Genomic DNA, 9,752 nt, shown 5'->3' on the forward strand with positions numbered 1-9,752 from the left:
AAACTAAAAAAAACCACTTAAACGCAGTCCTATTGCTTTTTATCGCATTAAATAACTGACAATTCTATACAGCTTCAAACATACAAATAGAGCGAATGAATCTAAATGTATACATGTACAAAATGTTTACATTTAAACTTCGTTCAATACGTTTTATGTTGAAAAATATTACTAGGTAAACAAACATGCCATATTGCAAACAAACTCGTCATGGGATATACTAAGCAGTATTCATAATAATGATTGTTTTAGGACACATATTTTTCATTCTGATTTTCAAAGTGATTCAGTACTTTCTCCGTCGATTACATAAATGTTATCAACATATTATAACAGCTAAATCTGTCATTATTGAAAAATGACGCATTAACAAATGTTCTCTTTTTCGATGCAATCAATCTAATTGTTTTGATTTTGAAGCATATAAAACGAGTAAGATTAGTTTGAAAACAAATAAAGCTTTTCTCTGGTATAGTAGAGCAATCAGGTATTAATCTAAGGTAAGTGGTTCACTAGTACAGTTATCATTGTTAAATTTGGTTTTCCTTCAAATGCAAGCAAACAATAATGTTTACTTTCTCTTCCTATTTTGATTTCTATCATAAAGTATCAAAACCTGTTTATGTTTGAGTACAGAAACTATTCATATTTTTTCGTACTCATGGTTTCATATTTTTTTTTCTTTGAATACTTCTTTTCGTTCTTTTCAATTATAATCAAGTTCAGGAAAATGGAATAGGTGATGGATAAATTACAAATTCTACCAACGATGGAATATAACCATATACGAGGGTTGTTAGAAAAGTTCGCGGACAAGTTCTATTGTGAGCACGCTATTTCCATGAACTGGTTAAACTCTCAAGATAAAAACTTTACCTATTTTCCAATAAATATACAAAGATTTGGTGTTTTCTGGTGATCCTTAAAAATGTACAGCTATATTATTTTGATAAAACATGCTTCACTTATTAAAATCAAAAATTGCACAGTTGTAGCGCAGAAAGAATTATGATATTTTACCTGTCGCTACAGTATCCATGAAACGTTACTTGCCGAAATTTTGAATCAAATTGGAGGGTGTATGACTGTTTTATAGCCATTTATAAATAATCAACGCGTAAAAACAAAGCTAAGAATGGGAACGTCATGGAACGTCATGGAGCACAGAGCTACTAAAAAATTATGTGTGCAGACAGGAAAATTTCTATAATAAATTAAAATGCTTCTAGATGTTGCTGGAAATTGCCTATAAGTAGAAAGGACAAAAGTATTCAAAATGTAGTATCTTTATAAGAATGGAAGGATTGAAATTTTTAATGATCAACTCTATCGATACCTCATTACCCCACTTATCGCATGGACATTGCGCCTATGGATTTTGCACTGTTTCCGTACCTGATCTCTTAACTGCGTATACTATTATTTTAAGATCTCACTAATATCCGAAACAGCACAAAAGACATTATAGAAGAAAAGTAACATTTCTTGATATAGATATTTTTAACTTTTAAGTAGAAAAAAGACAAGAAAATTCGAAAGAAATGAAAGCTGTTTAGAACTATGAAAAAACTTAACAGGTTTGAAATCTGATTGTCACATCACTTAAAGTCAAGCGATTGCTCCGTGATTCTATGACCGCATCATAAATTTTTTTGTAAATTTTCAAAATTTTAGGAAATGGACCTGATTTTTTTTACATACTAATAAACAAAAGATAGGAATTTAATCGGACATAAGTCATACTTCACAGTACACAATAGATTTTCCGTAAATCAATGTGTCCGCGAACTTTTCTAACAACCCTCGTACATGTAGTTCATCACAAATTTACATACAAGCATTATTTAGCTTTATAACAAAAATTTAATCCCCATGAAAACTAATGAAACGACAGTAATATCTTGAAGTAAAATCTCTGTATTTTGTGGAATGCGACGACAACTCCTCGCAAGTTACAGTTGGAAAAATTTTTTTACGTAAGAAAATTTTATTTTATGCAGTATCTACACAATGATAGTGTATTTATTCCTTATACTACAGATGACGACTTTGATGCCATTCTCCTTGGGTGTTTTTCTAATAGCAGCCATGAGCATCGATTTAACTACTTCTGTGCCCATTGTGGAGGGACCCTGCTTCGACTTATCGGAATGCAATGCAATGGAATGTTTGAAATATTGTACAGGGATCGGATATCTTACCGCAAATTGTCACATTGATGTCACTCGCTGTACAACGGCGGGATACAGCGGTGGATATAGATGCCAATGCAGTGATGTCGACCTTTTTCCCTACGTCTGAAAAAAAAAAATAACCAAATTCAATAAACAATAAGACTGGCCTCTCAGCCTTATCCATTCAGAACATGTTAACCAATATATCTGAGCACAAAGTCAATTTAATGTAAAATCTTATTTTTGGAAAATAAACTTGTTTTGCAATTTGTAGATACGTTTTCTGTTTTTTGTATCTGTGTTGTTGAGGTCCCTTTTAGTGTATTTTGTATTTGTCTTGTCAATATTTGTAACCTTGTTAAATTTAAAAACAGCATACAGTTTATACCTGTTCAATAAGAATTATTTACTAGTCTAGTAATCGTGTTTGAGAATGATATAAGATTTTACCGACTGGGAGCACAATTACAATGCCATCTTTAATGAATTTTTACTTGAGTTTTTAATGAGGTTGATTAAAAAGTTTATACAAGTGATTATAAGGGTTATGCCATCAAAATGTTAAAACAATTTTACGTCTTTGGGGGATAAATTTCATACATATGACTTGCTACGATATTTTCAAGATCTTAAACTTATTTTGTCGTTCAAAGTATAGTTCTTTTAAACTAAACATATATGGCTTAGCTTACATGACGGAAATGTTCAAATAAATATACAAATTGGAGAAAAGTCAGGTATTAAAGGTAATGAATAAAAGAAATTGTTTCATGTAATATAAATAGGACTTCCAATGTTTTTTTTTTTTTTTTTTTTTTTTTTTCAGCCTTATCAATTTGTCATTACAGGTACATTGTCATATGACGTCATTTACCTTCTCTTGATAATAAATACAACTAGAAACTCATTGCGAGCAATGAGAGGTCTTCCATCCGATTCTGAAACTAAAAACGAAAATTCAAGCTGAAAAAGAGATAAAAGAAATTCAGACACTCTGGGGATTTAACCCTGGTCGTCAGCGTGAAAATCCAACGTGCTAACCATTAACCATTCACTTTTTTACATCACTTCCGGTCATGACCGGAAGTAACGGCGATAGAAGATTTTCTCAAGATTCAAATAAACTGATGACTGACCATCACTCCTGAAAGTTTTAGACTTCAGTCATTTACTGTTGCCGAGCAATATTGTGAGATCAAATTCCAATTTTGAGGACAGGTAAACAGGAGACCGGAAGTGAATTTTATAAAAATCTCTGACTTTTCTCTAAACATTTGCACTATAAACAACATACAAAGAGTCATTTCAAGTACTTTATCGATGAGCAATATTTATGGAAAGTTAAATATCAAAATAAAGTAGTTTGTCTCCTAAAACAAAAAGTTGACGTTTTTGTTTCCGGTGGAATCTAACATATTTCAAAACAGCGAAAAAGATGCAATAAAGTGATGCAAGCATTAATTTAAAAAAGAAAAGTTATTGTGACAAGCGGAAGTGACGACTGACGCGTTTAACCCAAATGGTTTTGCCTACTCCTCAATGTCAATTACTCATAAAAGTTAAGTGTTTTAATCTTTTACCTGGTTTTGAGATCTCTCTCAGACAACTTCACATTTTGAGGACAGGAAAACATGCGACCGGAAGTGAATTTTTGAAAGATATTTAAGATTACTCTAGACATTTGCAGTCTGAATAACATATTTAAAATTCATTTCAAAAACTTTATCCAGAAAATAATATTGATGGGAAAGTAAAATACTCAAATTATTTAGTTTTTCTCATATCCGGAAGTTGTCGTTTTTGTTTCCGGTGGGACCAACATCTTTCGAATCTGCGAAAAAGATGTAATAAAGTGATGCAATTTTTAATTAAAAAAAGAAAAGTTGAAATTTTCGCTTTCTTTGATCACTTCCTGTGACGACCGGAAGTGAGGGCTGACGCTCTGAACCCAAATGGTTTTGCCTACATCTTAAGGTCTGTTGCTCATATAAGTTTGGTGTCTTAATCTCTCACCGTTTCCGAGATCTTGCTCAGACAACTTCTCATTTTGAGAAAACACGCGACCATAAGTGAATTTTACAAAGATATTTGACGTTACTCTAGATATTTGCAGTCTAAATAATATATTCAAAATTCATTTCAAATACTTTATCTACAAAGGATATTAATGGGAAAGAAACATATTCTAATTATGTAGTTTTTCCCTTATAACCGGAAGTTGACGTTTTTGTTTCCGGTGGGACCAACATATTTCGAAACTACAAAAGAGATGCAATAATGTTATGTAAGTATTGATTTAAAAAAAGAAAGTTGAAATTTTACGATTTTCTTTGATCACTTCCGTAAACGACCGGAAGTGCCGACGAAGAACGAAAAGGCGATTCTGCAAATTTAGAAGTCACGTTCTATGCTCTCCAATAAGTCCCCAGTTCATATCTTTAGCCATTCTTGAAAACAAGGGGCGACGAAGTTTCATTTTAAAATTTGGAAATTGTCCGTAACTTGGAACCAAAATGGAATTTTTCAAATTTATGATATGTGCGCACCTTCTGATCTAAAAAATAAAACAGGTTTTGTAATCCTCAGAAATAGTTCTATCATTTTATAGTTGCATATTTAAGATCAGAGGTTACGCTCTATATTAAATATCGAAAAATAGCTTTAAAAATTGGCTGTTTTGTAGAATTTTTCACGATATGAGGAAAATGACGCATTTCATGACGTCATAATGCATTGGCTAGCCAGAAAATTACGTCATTTTTGATAGATACGCAGTCATCAAAGGTCTAAATGATATTTAATGCATTGTCAACTAAAACCAAGCAGTTTCAGTTTTTCTGAAATTCACAGGGCCAAAAAAGGCCCTTAGTGAACCTTGTTCTTTAATACTGAAACCACTACATTAGCGCAATGTACCAGCCATCACCGATGTTTACCTTGCACTCATCCCCTGAAGTAACGAGTGTCAGGTAGGTTAATCATTTTTTCTTATAGTGTGGAAGTATAGGATGAAAACTAGCCAGCTAAATTTTGTGCAAGTACTAGTAGATTTACATCGGATTTGTTGAGTTTTAACAATAACTGATAGCAGAGAAAATAATCTGTTACTGATAAAAACTAAAAAAACTATTGTGTTTACTTCCTTTATTCTTTATGCATTCAACTTTCTATTTTATGCAATTCCAAATACTCATGTCCGTGTAATCTTGTTCTGTACTTCTACACTACTGCATCAGACCATTTGTGAAAGGCGGGTCAAGATAATTATTTCGCGCCAAATGTCACGAGTAAATCTTCGCGCCTTTTCTTTGGAATGTGTCTTCAATTGAATAAGTGTATGTGATAGCTTCAATGAAATTTTTAAAAAAAATATGTTGCTATAGCCTGATTTTCTAGCCTAAGAATGTATATTTATTACACTGTAAATATAACATACCGTATACGGACAAGTAACATAAATGCAGCGCTAAGTTTTCTTACACATTTTATATTCCTCTTTACCCCCAAAGTGGATTATTCCAATTAGTAACACATTAATGAAAAGTCTGGAATGTTTCGCAACAAAACACGTCTCGCCATATGACGCTCAAGGAATCTGATACCTATTATGTTCAGTAACTTGATTCTATAAAGGAATATTGCCCAACTAAAATCAAAGAAAAATATCATTGAAGTTTATTTTTCTCTCATTTGAAATTGCTATATGTTATTCAATCAACATGAGAAAGTAACAAATTCTACTTTCAAAATACAATTCGGCAACTCTCCAATTTATGATACAATTGCATAGGTATCTAGCTACATATACATTTGTACCAACATGTTTTCCTCGTTTTGTCATATCACAATTGCATCTATGCACATTAATTAGTGCAAATTTCAACTGCAAACTCTTTATGAGAGAGTAAAAAGACACGCTGATATTGTGCCGTCAAACACTGCTGCTCTGACGTCGAACGACACAGCCCCCCTCCCCCTTTAAAGATAAAATCTTATATTTGAGCCCCAAAAAGTGAGAAAAAAATTCGGACATTCTTTGCATTGAATCCCGATCGCCCACGTGAAAATTCAACATGCTAACCATTACGACATCAAACATCATCGCTTAAAATTGAAAAATGATAAATATTTAGAGTATGGGTTAATCAATTTTTAAACAAACTACATATATTTAGCATTCTTGTAAGACTCTTTATTTAGCCTATCATCATCATAAAAAAATAATGAAAAACAAAAAAGTTCAAAAAATTACCCTTTTTAAATCACTTCCTGTGACGACCGGAAGTGACGACGACACACGAAATGTATCCATCACACATTTACAAACCAAATTCTATCATACCTGAAAGTTTCAGTCTCCTACCTTTAACAGTTTCTGAGAACATTCACGGACTAGATTTTTAGTGGAAAAAGTGAAAAATCGTAATAATTCCCGACCGGAAGTAACTTTTTCCGAACTTTTTCAATAATTTAAAATGGCTTTAGATAACACATCATTCCTGAAAATTTGGCTGAAAATGAATGGGTAGTTTTTGAGATATCGCGATTTGAAAAGGTCAAAAAAATAAAAATGAAAAATAATAAGAAGAAGAAGAAGAAGAAACAGTAGAATCACTATAGGTCTTCCGTTGAAAACGGAAGACCTAATAATACAAGTGTATGTTTGAGGAATGTGTGTATCAACGTGTCAAAGGATATATATATATATATATATATATATATATATATATATATATATATATATATATATATATATATATATATATATATATATATATATATATATATATATATATATATATATTGTCACATCTGATTACAGAAAAAAATAAGATTGGTTAAAATTACGACAACATCATGTCTACTTTTGTATAACTCAAAAATTTTAGTAATATACACAGTTTCAATGATTGATTCTTGATATATAATTTGAAGAAAAAAAATCTTCACATTTAAAAGCTTGGAAAAGAATGTTTGTGAAAAAAAAACACGTTAAAAGTAAAAAAAAAAAAATATAAAGAGCTACAGTTTTGATTATAGCATTTTAAACACAAGTACTCGTATACAAATATGAGCTTTTTATGTACTGCATTTCCAAAACACCCTTGAGCAGAATAACTTTTAATTATCCTGAGTTAAAGAGTACGGTTAAAAATCTATCCTTAAATATTCACTTCTTGAACTAGTTTTTAATGGTCTTTTTCTAGGTGGAAGGCGGAGGGAATGCAAAGTTTGTTTAGTCAATCAAAGAAGTCCCCTTTGATGTCCGATTTTAATTCAATACTATTTTTTTAATAAAAGCAAATTAAAATTCACCTAATTCTCCGAATACTTAGATTGTTGAGAGAAATAATTATGTTTATTTCATCATCTCATATTCTCTCTTGAGTAAAATGGTACAACTGATGTTGGTCAACGACTATCTGTAAAATTTTATGAAACTTTCTAGAAGACTTATTGTTTTCTTGAGTCGCTTTCTTATACAATGTGTCCATTTTAGTAACAATAAAACAAAGACTGTGTTTATGTTTCAACAGCAGTTACGTTCAAAAATTGTATTGATTACGTCCTGTCCTTAATTGAAGTGTTTCGAATTTTTTAAAACAACATTGTAGAATTATGAAATAGCAAAAAAACTTGTACCATTATGTAATGCGCTTAGGTTAACTTATTGCCTTGATCACAATTTCTCTTTATCAGATGTTGCACAACGATCATCTCACTAAAAAGTAAAATCTACTCATTCCAATGATGTACAACAGGCCTATGGCATGAATTATTCACACAGTGTTTGGTCATCAGACAACTTAATTTACTGCATTGTTTTGTTTGACAATCAGATCTCAAATTTCAAAGATACTTCTAGAACAAAAACGAAACTCTATATTCATAAAAAGAAAACATCTTCAATTATTTCAACCAAAAAAAAAAAAAAAAAAGAAAAGAAAAGAAAGAAAACCAACTGACAGATTAGCAACAACGCTAATCTGAGTCACTTTAGCCTTCCTGTTATTCCTCTGTGTTTTATACCTCACCTGAGTCAAAGACTCGAGTGAGTTTTTTTTTAATGGAAGGGTGTATGGCGTCCGTCTGTTGTGTGTCGTCTGTGGTCTGTACACTTTTCACATCCTCAACTTTTTCTCAAGAACCACAAGGTCAATTTCAACCACACTTGCCACAATGCATCCTTGGATAAAAGGAAATTTATTTTTGAAGGTGTTCTTGAGTAGAAGACTTTTAGTTGATAGCATTAAATTTTCACCAGTTCTTAATGATGTCTCCATGAAGAAAAGGTGTAGGCTTTTATTTGAACAAACTTGAATCTCCTTTACTCAAGAGAGCTTTGTAGCAGGATTTGCTGAAATTGGTTCAGTGGTTTTTGAGGTAAACTTGAAAACGTGAATAGTGAACTGACAACAGTCAACACCTGACACACAGCAGACAGACAGTGCAGACGATTGATCCTTTCGACCAGAAAAGGTCACTTGAACCTTTGGTTAACTGGGTTAAAACAATTTTTACAGACTGTACATGCAACAATTGCTAATTTACTTACACTATCGATAAGTGCATATTCATAAATTTTATTTTGAACACTTTTTTTTAACAATAATTTTGAATGATTCTATGAATTATTTGATAGATATCATTAAAATATCATCTAAAAACACATACACATACAAATCAATAAAATTATTAAATATACATAAATATGAAAAAGGACTACCAACAAAGATATAGATATTTTCTCCTTTTTGATAGCACTAAGAGACACAGTTTGTACAATAACATCCTTTTCAATCAATCAACATCGTACAAAATTATATGGATTACAATAAGCAGTGCATGTAACTACGCAATTGCATTTTATAGCCTGTTCAGAAATGCTTAACTCAAATTTGCACATGCTAATGCACATACACTGTACATGTATGTAGCACACCAATGCAATATTTACAGTTGAAGAACGTTTAATTTTCACCAATGATGTAAGAAAATGTCCATTTGTTTAACATTTAAAATCTTTGAAAAAGCTTTATTTTTGATGATGTTTGTATAAATAATTACATTTAAAGTTTCGCTTTTTATAGATTTCATATTTGATGGAACTTTAAAAGAAAATCCAGCAAAAGAGAAATTGTATCGAAAAAGTAAGTAATTTAGATGACCTATCGTGAAACTTCACTTTAGGAGAAAATCATCAGAAACATAAAAATGTTGATTCACTTCGCAGCTCTGTTAAGGCTGCATAAAGGGGGCGGGGCCTAATTTAAACGGAAAAATGTCTACTATGACATCACACAAAATAGCAATTCTTCACAATATCAGAAAATAAAATAATGTGCGGTTTTAAACTGCAAAAAATTGATGAACTACATCAAAACTTACCACTGCATTCATTTTTGTCGCTAGTTAAATCCCACATAGGAAGATATAAACAAGTCACTCCTTCACAAAAATTTATAGTTTACTATAGTTAACTATAGTGAAAACTTTGACACTTTGATTTACTATGGCACTTTACTTTGGAACTTTTTTGAGATTTCAAAGCTTAAAATCTCTAAAATTCGATAACAG

At 31.4% G+C, this 9,752-nt stretch overlaps 1 long non-coding RNA gene across 1 annotated transcript; it reads left to right on the forward strand.

Annotated features, from left to right (window-relative positions):
* Positions 1 to 465: 465 nt before the first annotated feature.
* LOC133194568 (uncharacterized) lies at positions 466 to 2,447 on the forward strand. The gene is made up of 2 exons (XR_009722117.1): positions 466 to 500; positions 2,041 to 2,447. It is a non-coding gene; the product is annotated as an uncharacterized LOC133194568 (long non-coding RNA).
* Positions 2,448 to 9,752: the final 7,305 nt, after the last annotated feature.

The sequence above is a fragment of the Saccostrea echinata genome, unplaced genomic scaffold (assembly GCF_033153115.1).
Source record: "Saccostrea echinata isolate AGI-Se365-2 ecotype Australia unplaced genomic scaffold, CSIRO_AGI_Sech_v1 ptg000029l, whole genome shotgun sequence".
NCBI classification, from domain to species: Eukaryota; Metazoa; Mollusca; class Bivalvia; order Ostreida; family Ostreidae; genus Saccostrea; species Saccostrea echinata.